General features: G+C 40.6%; 1 pseudogene; it reads left to right on the top strand.

Annotated features, from left to right (window-relative positions):
* Positions 1-5,820: 5,820 nt before the first annotated feature.
* On the top strand, positions 5,821-5,918 carry LOC120109225 (annotated as a pseudogene).
* Positions 5,919-20,810: the final 14,892 nt, after the last annotated feature.

Raw genomic sequence — 20,810 nt, 5'->3', positions numbered from 1 at the left:
TAGTGCGTTCCGGAATTGGTCACGTTCAGTGAAATGTACTCCTACACTTCACCTGTATGCATACCAATGTCTCCACACTCCTTGGTTAAGAGGACAACCAACGTATATGTCACACAACGACCTAATCTTGATAATGTTGTCGTCCTAGTACAACATATCATTTGGTCGCGAACAAGTTTAAGGACTCAAAGATAAATCCTCCTTTATCATAACATAAGTCCTAAGGACTTCATCATATAAGAGTTCATTTGAAGATGAAATAATGAATAATGCCAAATAATACTTTATTAATTTGTCAATTTATTTACAAAATTCAATCATCAATATGCTGACGATTGACATTTAGGATACAATTCCCAACACTCAAGACATTAGGTGAAACACCCCTCGGACTTAATTACTCGAACCAGACTACGCCACGCCGAGGCCAGACTTGTCATCATAAGTATTTTTTTTTATATTATGCAAGAAAAGAGATGGTAGACTGAACCATATAGATATTTTTATTATATATGACTGCATGTGACTATAGGTCAACCAAGGTCGGATCATAAGGCACCTAAGTAATCTAGTCGGGATATTCAACCTCTATCTTTATGTGAAAACCAAATGAACCTTATGGTACGAACAAGGATACTCATACTTCTTTTATGGATAAGGCTAACAAAAATGCAGTTAACAAATATGAACTCCTGAGGCCTTCCTATTGTCATTAAGTACACGTGTGGGGATCTAATAATAGGTCTCTGATCAGTCATAGTATGCATGTGTTCCTTGCCTTAATAGTTGCACAAACTCAATATGAAAATACATGTGCATTTGCTCAGAAAAGAAAGTAATAGAATAAATCAAATGCAAAAACAAGTTTTTTTTTTTTTGATCAAAATATTTCCTCCCCCCAACTTAAACATTGCATTGTCCTCAATGTAAAAAAATGCAAGAAAACTATATATGAGAGACAATAGAGAAAATAATAGAGAGAAGAAGAATACCTTGAGCTGTTGATTTCCAGAAAAGAAGACCTACAAAATAAGAAGAAAACTAGAAATAAAAGAAAAAATTAATTCTAACTAATATACACATACCTTGGCCGTCATGCTCAGTCATAAGAAGGCTCCCCAAGGAAAAGGAGTCCTCTTCATCTGCAAAATTCTCAAGAAAAGGTTTTAATCTGTGTCCATTTACCTTAAAAATTTGCCATCCTGTGGATTCTCAATTTCAACTGCCCCGTGTGGAAAAACAGTTTTTACAATGAAAGGACCTGTCCATCTTGATCGTAACTTTCCAGGAAACAGATGTAAGCGAGAGTCATAACAAAGAACTTTTTGTGCAGGTTCAAAAGATTTTCTTAGAATTGATTTATCATGCCTAATTTTCATTCGTTCTTTACAAAGTCTAGCATTGTCATACGCATCCCGACGAATTTCATTCAACTCACTTATTGTAATTTTCTAGCTAAACCAGCATCTGAATTCAAAGTTTAATTTTCTAATGGCCCAATACGATTTATGCTCTATTTCAACAGGTAGATGACATGCTTTTCCATAGACTAGCCGATACGGGGACATACCAAGAATAGTTTTATAAGCAGTACGGTAAGCCCACAATGCGTCAGAAAGTTTTAAAGACCAGTCTTTGCGTGATGGATTCACCGTTTTCTCTAAAATTCGTTTAATCTCCCGATTGGCTAACTCTACTTGGCCACTAGTCTGCGGGTGATAAGGAGTTGCAATTCTATGAGTGATACCGTACTTTCGTAATAGGATCTCAAAAGGCTTATTACAGAAATGTTTTCCCCCATCACTAATTATAACCTTGGGCATCCCAAACCTAGAAAATATGTTTTCTTTAAGAAATTTCAAAACAGGTTTGTGTCATTGTTTACAGGCAACAGCTTCTACCCATTTGACACATACTCAACACCAACTAAAATATACTCATATCCAAAAGACGGTGGAAATGGGCCCATGAAATCGATGCCCCACATGTCAAAAATTTTCAATAGCAGTAATGGGCTGAAGAGGCATCATTTGCCTACGAGTTAGACTTCCAACACGTTGACATGGGTCACATGTCCTACAGAACTCGTGGGCATCTTTAAATAGTGTAGGCCAATAAAAACCACATTGCAACACCTTAGCTGCCGTTTTCTTAGATGCAAAGTGTCCTCCGCAAGCACTGGCATGACAAAAAGAGAGTACACTTTGTATCTCATGATCCGGAATGCATCTTCTAAAGATTTGATCATTGCAATACTTGAACAAATAGGGGCATCATAATAATAATTCTTACTTCACGCAAGAAATTATTCTTATCATTCGATCCCCAATGCTCCTCCGGCGGTTCGTGACAAGAAAGTTTACAATATCAGCATACCATGGCATAGTAGAAAGTGCAAACAATTGCTCTTCAGGGAACGAGTCCTTGATGGGCAACTGTGGCACCAAATCATGAACAACTAGCCGTGATAAATGGTCAGCAACCACATTCTCTACTCCCTTTTTATCTTTGATAGTGATGTCAAATTCTTGGAGTAGAAGTATCCATCGTATTAAGCGTGGTTTGGCCTCTTTCTTATCCAGTAAATATTTTAGCGCTGCATGATCCGTAAAGATAACAATAGGAGCACCAAGGATATAAGAGCGAAATTTGTCTAATGCAAATACTACTGCAAGCAATTCCTTCTCGGTGGTGGTGTAATTCATTTGAGCATCATTTAAGGTTTTGCTTGCATAGTAGATGACATATGGCTTATTATCCTTGCGTTGTCCTAGGACAGCTCCTATCGCATAGTCACTAGCATCGCACATGATCTCAAAAGGTAATGACCAATCAGGTGGTCGCACGATGGGTGCAGTGCTAAGCATAGACTTCAATTTTTCGAATGCCTCTTGACAGGTTTCAGTCCAATTGAACGGTGTATCAAGGGATAGGAGGTTACATAATGGTCGAGCTATGACACTAAAGTCCTTGATGAACCTCCTATAAAATCCTGCATGACCCAAAAATGATCTAACATCTCTAACCGTCTTGGGTGCAGGTAGCTTGGCGATTAGTCAATCTTAGCTCTATCAACTTCCATGCCCTTCGATGAAACAATATGTCCTAGGACAATTCCCTTTGGCACCATGAAGTGGCATTTCTCCCAATTCAGTATCAGATTCTTTTCCATGCATCGAGCTAAGACTGCTTGTAAATGTAATAAACAATCATCAAAAGAATCGCCAAAAATAGAGAAATCATCCATAAACACTTCTAAAAATTTCTCGTTCATTTCTTCAAAAATGCTGAGCATACACCTTTGGAATGTTGCAGGTGCATTACACAACCCGAATGGCATCCGACGGAAAGCGAATGTGCCAAAAGGACAAGTGAAGGTAGTCTTCTCTTGATCCTCAGGTGAAATTTCGATTTGGTAGTACCCGGAATAGCCATCGAGAAAACAATAGAATTTGTGTCCTGCAACTCTTTCCAAAACTTGGTCTAGGAAGGGTAGGGGAAAGTGATCTTTCCTAGTGACCAAATTCAATTTTCGGTAGTCAACACACATGCGCCAACTCGTCGGAACACGAGTTGGACTAGTTCACCCTGCTCATTTTTGACTACCGTCAGACCGCTTTCTTGGGCACGACTTGAGTAGGACTCACCCACTTGCTATCGGAAATTGGGTAAATAATACCCACGTCAAGCAACTTGAGGACTTCTGCTTTAACCACATCTCTCATCGTAGGATTCAACCTGCGTTGCATTTGCCTTGTGGTTTTGGCATTGTCCTCCAAATATATCCGGTGCGTGCAAATTAAAGGGCTAATCCCCTTCAAGTCGGCAATAGACCACCCTAAAGCTCCTTATGATTCTTTAGAACACCAAGTAATTTTCTTTCTTGGGCATGATCAGATCAGATGAGATGATTATAGGAAATGTGTCCTCGGTCCAAGAAAGGCATACTTGAGTTCCTTCGGTAAAGGTTTCAACTCGAGCTTAGGTGTTTGTTCATGGGATGGTACTATCTTTGCTTTCGAGGTGGCAACTGTTCAAATTCCTCTATTCTCGGTCTCCACCCATTGACCATCATGACATCCGAATTATCTAAAACAGGTGGGACCACATCATCAGCAGTACCTTCAGAACACCAATCTATCAAACCATTGTCGGCCGATTCAGTAAATGTTTCTTTTAACAATATTCTTCCGCAATGGTTTCAACCCATTCAACTTCTTTACTTTCTTCATGATCACTGGGTTGTTTGCCTATACTAAAGACGTTCAGTTCCAAGGTCATATTGCCAAAAGAAAGCTTCATGACACCATTCCTACAATTGATCAATGCATTAGAAGTTGCAAGGAATGGACGTCCTAAGATGACCGGAATCTGAGATGGTGAATTGGAAGCCGGATGTGTGTCCAGTACGATAAAGTCAACAGGAAAATAGAACTTGTCTACTTGGACCAACACATCTTCGATAATCCCTCTAGGAACCTTCACTGACCTGTCAGCTAATTGTAAGGTCACAGTTGTTGGCTTCAACTCACCCAAACCGAGTTGCTCATATACCGTATATGGCAACAAGTTCACACTCGCTCCTAAATCTAGCAATGCTCGCTCAATCCTAAAATTGCCAATGATGCACGAGATAGTTGGGCAACCTGGATCCTTATATTTAGGAAGAATGTTATGCTGTAAAATTGCACTCACATTTTCAGCCAGAAATGCCTTCTTCTTGACATTTAAACGACGCTTGACAGTGCACAAATCTTTTAAAAATTTTGCATAGGAAGGCACTTGTTTGATTGCATCAAGAAGAGGTACATTGATTTTTACTTGCTTAAAAAGCTCAAGAATTTCAGAGTTTGGTTCAAGCTTTTGCAAGGGCTTTAATCTTTGTGGAAATGGTGCAGGAAAAGGACATTCAATTTTTTCAGTAGATGTTGGTGCTTCAGTTTCTTCGTTATCCTTTTCTTTTGTCTTGGGAGGGTCAGAATCAGGTATGACTTGTGTTTGTTCTGGGACTGGTCGGTCAATAACCTTTCCACTTCGCAAAGTTATTATACTCTTCGCTTGTTCTTTATGCGAAGTTGAAGATGATGCATTGCTACCGCCATAGACTTGAGGATTAGGTTGTGGTTGAGCTGGTAGCTTACCTTTCTCTTGAGCACTTAAAGCAGTGGTCAGCGTTGTCAGTTGATTTCTTAATTCATCATTGATTTTGAAAGATTGCTTCTTCGAGACTGGTTTTTGAGGGGGTGCGTGTGCATAATGAGGTTGCGGAGGTGGAGGAGTTGGGTTATATACTTGTTGAGGTTGGTCATTCCTCCACCTGAAATTTGGATGGTTCTTCCATCCAGGGTTGTAAGTACCCGAAAAAGGATTATTGAAAGATTTTTGATAGGTATTCATAACATTGGCCTGATCGTGCAAGACTTCCTTGAATGCGGGTATTGTGGGGCAATCAGTGTGAGATGGCCAGGCATCTCGCAAATCCTACAACACTCGCTGTTATGTTCTACGGTCTTGACGGGTTCAATCCTTCTAAGTTCAATTTCCTCTACCTTCCTAGTAAGGGCTGCCATTTTAGCCTGAATATCATCCTGAGTACTAAGGTTGTAAAGGCCCCCGTCCAAGCTAGTAGGCTTAGGCAAAGGTTTATTCACTCTATCCCCTGTATCCCATAATTGTGCAGTCTCTGCGAGAGAGTCTAAATAGTCCCATGCCTCATCGGGTTGCTTTTCCAAAAATAGACCATTGCACATAGTCTCTATAAATTGTTTTAACTGTGGAGACAACCCTTCGTAAAAGAAACTAATGGTTCTCCATGTTTCAAACCCATGATGAGGACAAGAGAGAAGCAAATCTTTAAATCTCTCCCAGCATTCATAAAATGTTTCATGGTCTTTTTGTTGGAAATTACTAATGTGCCTTTTCAAAAAGTTAGTCCTTTGTGCGGGAAAGAATTTTTTCAAGAATTCTCTTTGCATATCATGCCATGTTCCTAGCGATCTAGGTCTCAAGGAGTTCAGCCATGTTTTGGCTTTATCCTTTAAGGAAAAAGGAAACAAGGTCAATTTAAGGACATCTTCCGATACATTTGGCACTCTAAATGTGATGCTAATTTCCTCAAAATCCTTAAGGTGAAGATAAGGGTTCTCGGATTCCATTCCATGATACTTTGGCAGCAATTGAATTACTCCTGGTTTGATTTCAAAGTGTCCTACATTTTCAGGAATAATCATGCATGAAGGTTGACTAGTCCTAGTGGGATGTAAGTATTGTCGAAGTGTCATAACTGGGGGTCTACCTTCATCACCATGGTGACTTCCTACATCATCATCAGCCATCTCACAAGATCTGAGATTTTGCGAAGTTTCAATATTGATTAAGGATGTCAAAGTTGTCTATTCGACTTAACCCAGTGTGTCCCTATTCCAACCTAGCATACAAAATTTAATTAAATTTTTTTTATGTTTTTTTTTTAAAAATAAATATAAATATAAGTACCAACTAAAGATACCCTAAAACGACACCCTAAAACAAAAATCTATTCACAATCAAACATGCAACTAAACATTACACCTCAATTTCTAATGTTTTTTTAAATTTCTAGACAGCTCCTAACTGGTTTGAAGAGGGCACCTAAGCCTCCAATCCGGTCTAATGAACCGAGTTGACCAGGTAAGCTCCCAGGTAAGTGGAGGGGTCACGATGCGTTCGCAAAGGTCCCACTTAAAACCCACTTGCCTCGAACAGATGAACTGTCTCCCTTATAGGGACAAAGCTTGCCTAGACATCAACTAAGCCACAGAGCGAAATTGGTGCAACTTTCGGTGGTCTTCGTCCTATTGAGCTCGAATGTCCTTAGGGGCCAACGTCTAGTTGATTTTAGTTAAGCTTAGGATATTTATGCAATGGGGTGATTTTTGGGCTAAGGACGAGTGATGAAATCCCGACCTTATCTTTTTAAATGGGTTCAGCCCTTAGAATATTTTATGCTGATGCCTTATACTATATGCAACAATCAAGAGATTTTTTTTTTTAATGTTTTATGACATGACATTAAATTTCATTGAATAGGTGATCAAGCAAATTATTTATTTTTTTTAAAATTTTATGAGTTGAAGTTTGAAATTTGAATTCTGAAATTTGAAATTTGAAATTTTAGATTTTTCTTTTTTTTCTTAAATTTTCAATTAGAAACAAGGGTTAATGAGATATGATAACAATAAAATTCTGATTCTAAAACAATTAAATGCAGAAAATTCAAAACAGAAAGCAGCAAGGTTTCATTTTAATCTAATAGAAAATTCAATCAGACCGTTCAGATGGAAAAACACAGGTCCTGCATCTGACGACCAAATTTGAGTTCAATCAGACGGTTAATTACTTTGATATCAGAGTTTGATGCAGACTATGCAGGAAATAAAAAAACAGCAGTAAAGAAATTTTTTTTTTGTTTTCGAAAGAAAAAAAACTAACTACTAAAGTACTAATTAAATCTAAAATTATACTAATAAATCAGCCGTTTTCCGACGATGGCGCCAAAAACTTGACGCACTCGCAAAAATGTTTTCACGAAACTAATCTTCCAAGTATAGGAGAATCGTACAAGTAGTAAAATCTCGGGAGTCCGAGGTCGAATCCTCAGGAAACGAAATATATATTAGATTATTTAATATAATTTTAGATTAATTAATTCAATAAATTAGTGGATAAAGATGATGTTTGGCAAATAGAAAATAAATCAGTAAACAGAGAATTGAAATTTGGATAGATTAAGATGGTGTAGGGATCTGGAATCCCCTTCGATGATCTTATTTTCAACAATTAAATTCTACGATTCTTGATTAACGATCAATCAGATAAATTAGTTCTAATCATGGAGTATATAGTTTAAAAACAAGAATTCAAGATCTAAGTTCATCGTGCCGATTACGTCTACGACAAATCAAATATCGAAACAATCCATGAATCAAGAAATATAAACCATAAAAGATCTATCGCATAGATAAGCATGCAAGAATCAAAAAAAAATATTAATAGATGTGAATCAAAGAGATCAATTGTTCAGAATTTACTTGAAAGAAAATAGGACATCAAAGGTTCCTCCATCACCCTTCACAAGATATCAGCCCTCCATTAAAATATAAGCCTTTCCCTCTCTTTTTCTTTTCTTTTCGGAAGAACAGGGCATCCCCTGTTTCTTCCGTCTTCTCTTTTTTATTTTTTCTTTCCTTCAATAGCCGGCTGAGGCTCTGTTTTTCGAATGTTCCCCCCCTCAACCCCAGCCGAGAGGGATATATCAAGCTGGGGTCGATCCCCTTCTCACACGCGGTGGAGATGAGCGGACCCGATGGATCTGGGGCGTGGATCACGAGATCATGGTTGCTGGGAAGCTTCACAGATCCTGGGATTCGCTGCTGTTCTATCGCAGAAGCAAGGGATGCGGGATGCTCCAACGCGTGAGATCTGGACGTGGGAGAATCACTCGTGGGAGAAGCGGATTCTGGGAGGCTCGTGGATGCTGGGTGGACTGGATCGGAAGGAATGAGCGTGGATCCTGAAGAATCGGATGTGGAGGAGCTGAGCAGCAGATCCTTGGACGCGCGATGGATTTTGATTGCTGTGAATCCAGAAGAGGTTGACGGCTGTTGATCACAGATGCTGGAATCACGGATCGGAAGCTGGATCTTTGCTGGGATGAGGTGCGGACGAGGCGTGCGCTCGTGAGGAACTCGGACGTGGACGCTGCGATGAAGTCGGATGGAGCTTGAGATGGAGCTGGGACGCGGACGCTGAGATCACGGACGTGGGAGATGAAATCGTTGGGGAATCCAACGCTGAAGAGGCAGATGGATCGGAAGGGAGGAGCGTGGATGCTGGGATGAAGTCGGGACTTGCTGGAAAATCGCTGGGAAGCGAGTTGCTCAGGAGATGATGAATGCTGGGAGCTGATCACACGCGGATGCTGACCGATGGTGTTCGGATGCGGGTGGATGGCTGGTGATGTGCTGTGAACGTAGACGGTGAAGATGGAAAACAACTGATGCTGGCGCTTGGGATGCATCGCGGAATATAGAAAGTTGCTCAGATGCGCGGAAGAAGAATCATGGACTCTGTTCTGCAGTTAGGAAGATGCATTCTTTTAAGATGAATTTATATAAAATAATGATAAAAATTATAATAAGTGCTTAGGATAAAATATTTAATCATGCAAATGTTAACACCTATTATTTATCATTATTTTGCTAGCATTAGGCTAAGTTAATTGGTACTTAGATCGCACTTTTGTGCTCTCATCACCGGTCGTCGGTTCCATTGCTAGATGGTTACTTCGATTAGTGCAGAAAGTGTTCTTGTACTACCGGCTTAGGTTCGAACCTGTGAGGTCACACGCTTAGAAGTTTTGGATTGATCAAATGGCTGATTGACAATTGAGAATTGTCTAGAGGTAAAATAGTCAATGTGATTGACTACTTGCCCTAAGCAATTGTTGCTTGGAGAAGTTAATTGGTGATTGGATCACTAATTAGACTCAATTTGATTGAGTAATAGAGATTGGGCTGACCAAATTCAAATATGATTTGAAATTGGTAAAACCATAATTGACACCAAAATTGTTTTGGTAAAAATATCTAATTTGCCCCCAACCAAATCAGATTTGGCTTGAGTCAAATTGGATTAAAATCAATTATGATCCTAGTATGACTAGGACTTCCTTCCCTATGTGGGACCCACATACTGTATGTGGGACCCACGTCCTACCTAGGTGGGTCCCACAACCAAATCAGATTTGGCTTGAGTCAAATTGGATTAAAATCAATTATGATCCTAGTATGACTAGGACTTCCTTCCCTATGTGGGACCCACATACAGTATGTGGGACCCAAGGTGGGTCCCACATACTGTATGTGGGACCCACGTCCTGCTTAGGTAGGACCCACATACTGTATGTAGGCCACCTCAGCCCTTTGCATGCGTGACACGTGGCGGAGCAGGACATCGCTTTTGCTTGCATGCGTGACACGTGGCAGAGCAGGACACCTCTTTTTCTTGCATACGTGACACGTGACGGAGCAGAATACCTCTTTTGCTTGCATGTGTGACGTCTGGCGGGCCTGGACACCTCACACTCCTCTTGATGTCATCCATGACCTCATCTGCCTCATGAGGTCATCCATGACATCGCCCTCCAGGCCACCTCAACCCTTTGCATGTGTGACACGTGGCCAAGGTTTTTCACATCCATCCGCCATATTTTATAATCATGAAATGCTGCAATGGAAAGCAATGTTCCAATGGATTTCAGCATGACTACAGGTGAAAAGGTCTCCTGATAGTCAATGCCTTCGCACTGACTATACCCTTTCGCCACTAGCCTTGCCTTATAGGTCTCTACCTTTCCATCCGAACCTATCTTCCTTTTGTAAATCCATTTGCATCCAATAGGTACTATACCCTCTGGTGGATCTACTAAGGTCCAGACTTGGTTGGAATACATGAAGTCTATCTCTGACTTCATGGCTTCCAGCCATTTTTTGGAATCGATATTGGATATCGCCTCGTTGTAGGTATTGGGATCCTGTACGTGTTCCCTATCTTCCATGAGGAATATTTTCTCGATATCCTCTATAAGCATACCCAAGTATCTATCAGAGGATAGGAGACCCTACTAGATCTACAAGCGTGGAGGAGGTACCTATGCACTGTTGGCTCTATATGAATAGGTTTTCTATAGGATCCAGACTCGTTGCTTTTCAGAGACTCTCTCTTCAAGCTCAATTTTCCCTCCGCTCTATCAAGGATAAACTGTTTTCCAAGAAGATGGCATGTCGGCTCACAAACACATTGTGATCCCTCTGAGACATAAAAATTATATCCTAATGATGTTTAGGATATCCTAAAAATGAGCATTTATGGTCCTAGGCTCTAATTGTCCGCTGTAGTCACTTGACGTGGCCGGACATCCCCAAATCTTGAGATGACCAGACTCAACTTCTTACCATGCCAAATCTCATACGGTGTGGTAGGAACGGATTTAGAGGAAACTCTATTCAATAAGTAAATTGCGCTAAGTAAGGCATCTACCCAAAGAAACATAGGTAAATCAGTGAGCTCATCATGGATCGGACCATATTCAATAGAGTCCGATTCCTCCTCTCTGACACCGTTGAGTTGAGGTGTACCTGGAGGCGTCTTGTGAGACTATGCCATTCTCCTTGAGATAGTCCGGAATTCTCCACCAAGGTATTCTCCTCCTCGATTGATCGAAGAGCCCTAAGGGGTTTTCCATTTTGTTTTCTACTTCATTTCTGAACTCTTTGAACTTTTCAAGATTCAGATTTGTGTCTCATAAGATACACATACCCATATCATGAAAAATTATCAGTAAAGATAATGAAGTACGAATAACGACTCCGGGCAAGCACATCGAATGGGCCACACACATCAGTGTGTACCAGGATAAGTATTTCTATGGTCCTCTCCCCATGTCTTACAAAGGGCAATCTTAGCCTTTTTTTCTTGAAGACATGACTCACAAACTGGATATGACTCGGAAGTCAATGAGCCAAGAAGCCCATCTTTCTCCATTTTGTTCATTCTGTCATCTCCAATTTGGCCAAGTCTGACGTGCCACAAATACTTCTGGTTTATCTCATCTCTGGATCTTTTGGGATCCCATGGCACTCACTAATTGCTCAGACACTTTCACAGACACATCGCCATGTAAGTGATAGAGACTGTCAATCATGAAACCCCGTGCAACTAATTTATTTCTAAAATAAATAGAACAACAGCCTTCGTCAAATGTTAAAACATAACCATCCTATGCTAAACATGAAACAGAAATCAAATTTCTGCTAACAGCAGGAACATAATAACAGTCTCTAAGCAATAAAACTAAAACCAGACGGTAGTCGCAGAGGATAGGTGCCCACAGCTACAGCAACAACTCTTGCCCCGTTGCCAACTCGAAGGGTTACTGCACCTTCCGCCCCACTATGAGAACCATCTTTTGACAATTAAGTAAGAATCCATAAGATGTTCTTATGGCTGGTCATTTTAGTGAACTCATTCCTCTAATGAGCACCCACATCTTTGTATTAGTGTCTCACACAAGTGATTGTGAGATTAATCACCCTCTACATCGAGCATACATAAGATGTGCCAGTCTTTCCAGTAATATTGATCTCCGACTCAATATACCAATTTGGCTGGAAATATTCTAAATTAGGATTTTAGGATTTTAGGTTTCACTGGTATGATCTCATCATAACCCTAAAATCAATGTCCTAATTTATGGGGTTCATCATCCAATAATAAAACAGATAAGCAGCAAATGATGAAACACAATGCCTTTATTGATATATATCGAGTGTCAAAGTACATGATTTGGAGGATTACAAAGAGAAACCCATCAAATGATTGGCTTATAGGGTATCTACTCTTTCATCGCGTTGGAACCAAAGAATGGAAGGAAGAAGGGCCACGCCACAAGCCTTTTTTTCTTGCTTTCTTGCGGCTGAAAGGAGGGATAAGAAAGACATTCCTTGCTGCAAAAAATCTCAAGGAAAAACCATGAAAAATTTGCAGCCCCTTTGAACCCCTCTTTTATGGTGTGTGGATAGAGATGAGCCCCTAAATTTTAGGAGCTCATCTTTATCCCTTTGTGAATTCAAAATAGGAGGGGTGTGGCCCCTCCTTCTTCCTTCACGCCACCAGCCAAGGAAGGGGCGTAGGCCCCTCCCTTGCCCAAGGAGACAACCCAAGAAGGGGGGTGAATTGGATTTTATTAATTATTGACAAATTTAAACTTAATGAGTAATTAATTAAATCTATTGCAAGCAGGTTAAATAGATTACTAGATGTAGGGAATGGAGAGAGTGGAAGAGACAATTAATCAATACAAACACAAGAGACTTTATAGTGGTTCGGAGCCAACTCTTGCTCCTACGTCCACTCCCCAAGCCACACTTGGGAGTTCACTATAATTTCTGGGATTACAGCCGGTTGTTTTACAAGTTCACAACCCAACTTGTTGTTTTCGCGAGATCACAACGAACTCGGTCAGTTTTCGCAGGCTTACCGACTAGAACCATCCGATTGTTTTCTCGGGATCACAATCAAACTCTTACACCGTTGGTTTTTACTTTGGCTCACCAACAAACCTTACCACCCTTGATTCAATCCCCTGATTGAATCAAGTAAGAAAAATAGTTTTGGAAAAATCACAAGAAAAGCTTCTATAAAGCAAATGTGAACAATATTAATAGAGAAAGGTTAGAAGCCCTCAAACAGATTTCGAAACGGAAGTAGGAGCTTCTTGATTTCTGAGTCTTCTCTTGAATGCACTGAAGATTGAATGACAGTAGTAGAGCCTTAATTGCAAAGGAAGCACTTGTTGGGTTGAGGTGAATGCACTTCTTCCTTCTTTTGCTTGTATTTTCTCTCTAGAGGATCTTGGTGGTTGAAATGTTAGGGATCAACCCTACGATTGCGAAATATAAAGGATAGTAGGAGAAAGAAGAACACGGCAAGGAAGATAACAAAAACGCACAAGACACTCAAGTTATGTGGTTCAAAGTCTCTTGCTCCTACGTCCACAGCCGCACAGATCAATATTTCACTATATGACCAAAGGAAGTTACAGAGATTCAAGAGAAGAGAACAAACTCTCTTTCTCACAGCAAAACAATCTCTCTCAAGACGAGCAACACGTCGTCTTCCTGATGCACACAAAGGATCTACTTTTTGGAACCTCTCGTTGATGAGTTCTAGGGTTTCTCTAGGTTGCAACCTCTCGCTCGTTGTCCCTCAAGAAGTCTATATATACCTCCCAGTCTCTTACTTTGATTAGGGCTCAAAAAATCTTGGCTTCGACCCGGTTCATAACTCAGCCTCGCGTGAAAATCGTGCTCGAGTCGACTCCCACAATTCTGCGAGTCGACTCGGCAACAGTCCACAGAAAATGCCTCTCTGTCTGCCTGTGGGAGTTGACTCCTGGAGTTCTTGAGTCGACTCCAACACTGGGGAGTCGACTTCAAGTCTGTTGGAGTCGACTCCAAAAAATTGTGCCAAGTCTACCTGCGTGCCAGAGTCGACTCCAAGTCTGCTAGAGTCGACTCCGGACCTTGCTGAAGATTTTTTTTTTGTTGATTCAACTCTAAATCTTCTCGAACTCTTTTCGACTTGTCTTTCCTTAATCCTCCACCACCATAGTGCACATAGGGGTCTAGAAAAAAGGGAATGGATCAGGCACCACAACCCAACAACTCTCTCACTTGGAGACTGATATATCGAGTCATGCATCTATCTTAAAAATAAACAAACTTCCATATATTGATCTGTATTCTCTATGCGGCACCTCCATTCAACTATCTTTGGAGGCCAATTGAGGCCATGCATCGCCTCAATTTCTCTGTAGTGACTGTCTTAGTCAACATATCAGCTGAATTCTTTACTCCTTGAATCTTCTCAAGTAATAAACTGCCATCTTCTAGCAACTTTCTGATGAAGTGATATCTCAGCTGTATGTGCTTCGTTCTCGCATGAAATATTGGGTTCTTAGCTAAGTGAATAGCACTCTGACTGTCGCAGAATAGTACACTACAGTTCTGTTCTCTGCCCAGCTCTTTTAGAAGGTTATGCAGCCAAATCATCTCCTTGCTGGCTTCTGTAATGGCAACATATTCTGCCTCAGTTGTCGAAAGAGCAACGATCTTTTGCAGTTGTGAGAACCAGCTCACTGCTGTCTCGCCTACAGTATAAACATACCCTGTGGTGCTTCTTCTACTGTCAGTATCACCTCCTAGGTCTGCATCCACAAAACCTTGTAGTGTTTAACTGCCTTTTCTATAACACAAGCCTACATTTCTGGTACCTTTCAAATATCTTAGGATCCACTTGACTGTTAGATGTATGCCTAGAAGCCAATCTGGCAGACACATTATTAATTCTAGGACATAAATTTGTACTTGACTTTATTATTATTGAATAATAAATGGGCATCTTTTCATTCATATTGTTTATGTGTCTATGAATCGTCCAAGAAATTAATAAGATGATGATACATATTCTCAAGAGTTGAGAATTTGAGCCATGTATCATTGGTGATTAATTTCTAAATGCTCCTGATCAATGGATCATCACGAGGACGGTGATCGATCCGATCAGTGCACAGATCACTTTCCTTCTGGATGGACGAGACTCGAGTCCACAGTGTAGGGACACTGAAGTGAGTGCAGGTGCTTGTTAGAGAACAAGGGTACTGAGAGTGACCAAGACAAGAAGTCACTTGGATGTCTATCTACTCGTCAGTGACTTACTTGATGTTGCAGTAGTATGACTGGTCCTTTGACCTACGGTGCTTCGGCTACTCACAGTGAGGTTATTGTAGTTTGACTACACGTATACATGGTCTCTAGCCATATGGGTCCTTGTAGTGTAGATTGGCTGTAGTAAGTTCACTGTAGGAGTAGGGTATGCACTTACATGGAATCTATCGACCTTGATAGAAGAGGAGTGATCCTATGTGATTTATTAGACTGAGTTCTAAGACCTTGGCCAGGACAGTAATATAAAGTGGAGAAAGAGTTTTCCACTATCGAACTCAAGTCGAATAAATCTAGACATATGACAGACGACGGGGTTTGACGAGTTATCCATGACCTCCGATCTGTAGGGATCCACGATAGAAGGACTGTATCATACGATAACTGCACCTAGAGGTTCATCATTCTATTCTGCTGGGTAGCCACTACATACTGCTAGGTGTCACTGGTGGATGGTGAGACTCACAGGGATCATCTTGATGGTCGATAATCCCTGGTGAATTGAGTTGGAATTGTTTCAACCCATCGAAAGGAGTTTTCAATGATATTGTGATAGAGATCGCAATATATCTCACTACCAGTCAGAATGGAACCTATGGGGTCACACACATTAGAGGTATTGACCAATCCAATGGTTGAATGTGATTAGGAATCACAAATAATCAATTAGATTGATAATGAAAACCCGCTAAGAGTTAGTGGTTAGAAGAAGGAACAATTGCAATCGGATTGCAATTAATTTAATTAAATTGGATTTAATTAATTGGACTTGATCATGAGTCCTACTTGGAGTAGGATTCATGAAGTTCTAATTAGATTAGGATTTCAAATTAAATTAGAATCCTATTTGGAATAGGATTTCTAAAGTCCTAATTGTCTTAGGGCTGAAAATTGAACAAGTCCTGATTAGATTAGGATTTTCTTAAGTCCTAATTAATTTTAAATTTAATCTAATTAATTTCATGACTCCTAATTGGATTAGGATTGAAGAGTTCAATAGAGTCATGGCTCAATTAAATTCTAATTAGATTAGAAATTGGAGGAAATTGAAATGGGTTCATAAAAATCCTATTTTGACTAGGATTGGACTCATGCAATGGACCCAAATTAAAACCCCTTTAATTTATTTAAATAACAGATTCTTAAAAATGAACTTGTGGGAGGGGCCCACGCCCCTCCCCTTGGGGTGTGTGTGGGGAAAGAAGGAGGGGCGCACGCCCCTCCTATTTGATTCAATGAATGGATAAGGATGAGTTCCTTAAAAATAGGAACTCATCTTTATCCATTGGTGCTTTAAAATGCCATGGAATTTCGGCCAGCATTTTGAGGCTTTCATTGGGCATTTTGGCAGCACCTCTTCCTCCCCTTATTCCTCCTTCCATCCGCAAGCAACAAGGGAAGAAATCAAGTGTGACGTGATCTCCTTCCCTTTCTTCTTTTGGTTCTAGCGCAAGGAAAAGTAAAAGGCTGCGGAGAGCCTTCATTTCTTCTTCCTTGGGACTTCCTTCTTCTTCATCCTCTCAAGGCAATCAAAGGTTGATTTAAAGGAGAGGACTTCAGCCATCCATAGCCATCTCTGCAAGGGAGCTAGCACCCCGGTGAGATCCAAAGGCTTCGATCGAGTCAGTACTTCGTGTGGATACCCGTAGAGGCCGGACGCGTGTGCGGCTTCCACTGAGCCTTGATCAAATACCACGTAAATCAGATTTGCGGAGACCATCTACCTGCACAAGGTGAAGATCTGATCTTCTTAATGATTTTAAAATGGTTTAAAATAATTTAATTCTAATCTATCTACAAACGAATGGTTTTAAAATACGTTCATGCGATGAACGCATCCCGCATAGTTTTTCCGCTGCAGTCTGAAAATTATTTCAAAATTTTCATGGCATATGAGGGATGCTAGCATTGACAGCCTCCCAATGTTGTCTACCCGGATTGGCCATGTATCTGCTCACAGCTCCCACAGCATGTGCAATGTCGGGTCTCGTGTATATCATAGCATACATCAAGCTGCCTACGGCTGAAGCATATGGTACCATTGACATCTTCTTCAGCTCCTCATCATCCTTGGGTGATTGCTCTTTTGAAAGTTTGAAGTGGCTCGCCAAAGGTGTCTTCACAGGATCTGCTTCTGTCATATTGAATCTATTCAATACCTTATCAATGTAGTTAGCTTGAGAAAGCTTCAGTGTTCCAGCCACCCTATCCCTTTCTGTTGCCCAGAGATGGTCACCCAAGAGGGGGGTGAATTGGGTGTTTTAAAATTTTTTGTCTAATTAAAAGAAAACACACAAGTGTATGTGCAAAAGTGAAACTAAGGTTGTAACCACAGTCAATCGCAAACACCAAGGTTTATAGTGGTTCGGAGCTTCCACTGCTCCTACATCCACTCCCCAAACACCTTTAGGTATTTCCACTATAATCAGCGATTACAGTCCGGTAGTTTTCCGAGTGCACTACTCAACTCGTTGTTTTACCCCGGGCTAACAACGAACCCTACAATCTCCCAATTTAACCTAGGCTTGGGATGCCTATCCCTTGTTCCAAGTCCCTTGACTGGAACAAGCACAATAATCAAATATTTTACAAAGATTTAAAAGCTCTTAAGAAAGCAAATATAACAATGAGAAACAACAAAACCGGAAGAACCCTTTTTGCCGTTGGAAGCGTGGGTGATGGTGGTTCTTCCGATGTGGATCACGTTTGCTTGAATGCGCGCTGTTGCCCAGAGATGGTCACCCAAGAGGGGGGTGAATTGGGTGCTTTAAATTTTTTGTCTAATTAAAAACAAAACACACAAGTGTATGTGCTAAAGTAAAGTTAAAGCTATAAGCACAGTCAATCGCAAACACAAAGATTTATAGTGGTTCGGAGCTTCCACTGCTCCTACATCCACTCTCCAAACACCTTTGGGAATTTTCACTATAATCCGCGATTACAGTCCGGTAGTTTTGCGAGTGCACTACCCAACTCGTTGTTTTACACCGGGCTAACAACGAACCCTACAATCTCCCAATTTAACCTAGGCTTGGGACGCCTATCCCTTGTTCCAAGTCTCTTGACTGGAACAAGCACAATAAACAAGTGTTTTACAAAGATTGAAAAGCTCTTAACAAAGCAAATATATCAATGAGAAATAACAAAACCCGGAAGAACCCTTTTTGCCGTTGGAAGCGTGGGTAATGGTGGTTCTTCCGATATGGATCGCGTTGGCTTGAATGTGAGCTTTGAATGCCGAGTGGGAGTGAGCAGTTGAGCACAAAATCAGATGGAAAAGCTTGAATGCACTTGATTTCTCCTCTTGAAAGCACTAACTCCCTTGAACCTCTTTCTCTTTCTTCTCTCTTGAATGATCTTGTGTTGGGTTGGTGAGAAGTTGTTGGAAGGCACTTAAAAGCTCCCTTTTATAGCACAAAAAGCAATAGATCCGTTAGACACAAAGAAATGACCGTTTGAAATTCAAACAAACCTGCAAAAGTGTGTCAGTCGCGTCCCAGGCGCTCCGGAGACGTCTCCGCTTGAACTCGAGACGTCTCGGCTGTATAAAATTTCTTTTGACGTTGTTTGGAGTCGACTCGGTGCTTTACGGGGACGTCTCGGGATGTTTGCGCTTTTTGCATGTGGACGACTCCGCGACGTCGGGGACGACTCCGTAGTTTTATCATCGAAAAACAAGTCCTCTGGAATCCCCTGAGAGAGTCGACTCCGCGCTTTCTGGGGATGTCTCGAGAAGTTTGCTTTTTATGCATGGGGACGACTCCGCGTCCTTCGGAGACGACTCGCGCGCATCCCTTGAAATCGGTCTTTCTGCCGCCTCTGAGAGAGTCGACTCCGCAAAGTCGGGAGTCGACTCCGACCCTGCGAGACGCCTCTCCAGGTGCCGGGGACGTCTCCAGACGTGCCAATTCTTCCTGTTCGTGCCAGAGACGTCTCTGGGACAAGCCGGAGACGTCTCGGCTGTCCCTGATCTGTTTTCTTCATCTCAAAAAAATCTTCAATAAATCCTTGAAAAATATGGGAACATGCCTAGACATTTCTGACCAATATTCTTAGTTAAACACATAAAATCCTCAAATAAATTGTTAATATAAAGAGAATTATACTCTTGTGTTTTGTATTCATCAAAATCCATTAGGGGGTCAACAATCTCCCCCTTTTTGATGATGACAAAACACTGAGTATATGCAAAATTTAAAATTTGAACATATACACAGTATTTGTTCAGATGTACAAGTATTATAGAGCTAGATACAGTGTGCATAATTCAATATAGTCCACATTCAGTTCTATCCTTATGCATAAGTATTGATCTTAGTAGCTCTTGAGCAATTATGGCATATTCACTGAATTTGAGTCAGGTTAAAATGTAAATTAATGAAATATTGATACTAAAGACAATTGAAAGCTAAATACTTTTTGACTCCCCCTTTCTTTTCCAGAAGGGCAATTGTCTTAAAGCCAATATTCTTCAATTTTGTCTTTTCTAATTCAACTTTTAAGCATGAGTGTAAATTTTGTATTTTGCATTATATATTAGTTTCCACATATAGGTTCTAGGTTCTAGTTCTAGGTTCTACTCCCCCTTTTTGTCATCAGCAATGAAGGGGACAAATTTTCCTTAAGGACCTAAAAGGCAATTCCTATTAAAGTTCAGCATTCATATTATTATGAAACAATCAATGATTTCCTAGTTATTGCCATCCATGAGTTCAGCATTCATTTTACTCCCCCTTTGGTTTGGAATTCATTTCAGACCTTTTGAAAGCATTTATCACAAGTTGTCAAAATAGTGTCAAATTTGAACACTGAAAGTATGTTATGATATTTTTATGGCACATCACAGAATTAGTAACATACACAAAGTTTGATACCAAGAATTGGAAACATACACAAAGTTTCAAAAGGAAGTGTATGACATTTATATTTCATTGCAATCATTTGAAGTCATTACAAGGTTAAAAAGGAAATCATTACAAGTATAAAAGGCCATTACAAGTATTGATTGCTAATACAAAAGGAATTTCAAATGAGCCTAGGGTTTTACACAAAAGATGAACCCTAGATGACTACAAAATGTCCCTCAACGGCGACGTTGCTCAATAGCCCTAGCAGCTGCCTCTATAAATCCATTTATTGAATCTAGTAGAGTTCTAAACTGGTCTCCTTGAGATTGATTGAAGGCTGCCACTAGTGCTTCAAACTCAAGACTTGTCCTTTCAATTCTTCCTCTAAGTTGGGCAACCACATTGCCCACATTGCCTCCAGGGCTCGTCAATTCTTGAAGACCATCCGATATGGTCTTCAACTCAGCTTGTATCTCAAATGATCTCAAAGTTTGGGTTGTTGCCACATGAACCAATTTTGACGCTGTAGCTTCTATCTGAACTTTGATTTCCTTCGGTTCTTGTAGAAGTGCTTCATGTGAGGTGCGGATGGGAGCTAACTCAGCAGAGACTATGGATCTCATCTCTTCCCTCATCTGCT

Source organism: Phoenix dactylifera, unplaced genomic scaffold, assembly GCF_009389715.1.
Source record: "Phoenix dactylifera cultivar Barhee BC4 unplaced genomic scaffold, palm_55x_up_171113_PBpolish2nd_filt_p 001918F, whole genome shotgun sequence".
Lineage (NCBI taxonomy): Eukaryota > Viridiplantae > Streptophyta > Magnoliopsida > Arecales > Arecaceae > Phoenix > Phoenix dactylifera.
This window is presented reverse-complemented; position numbering and strand designations above follow the sequence as displayed.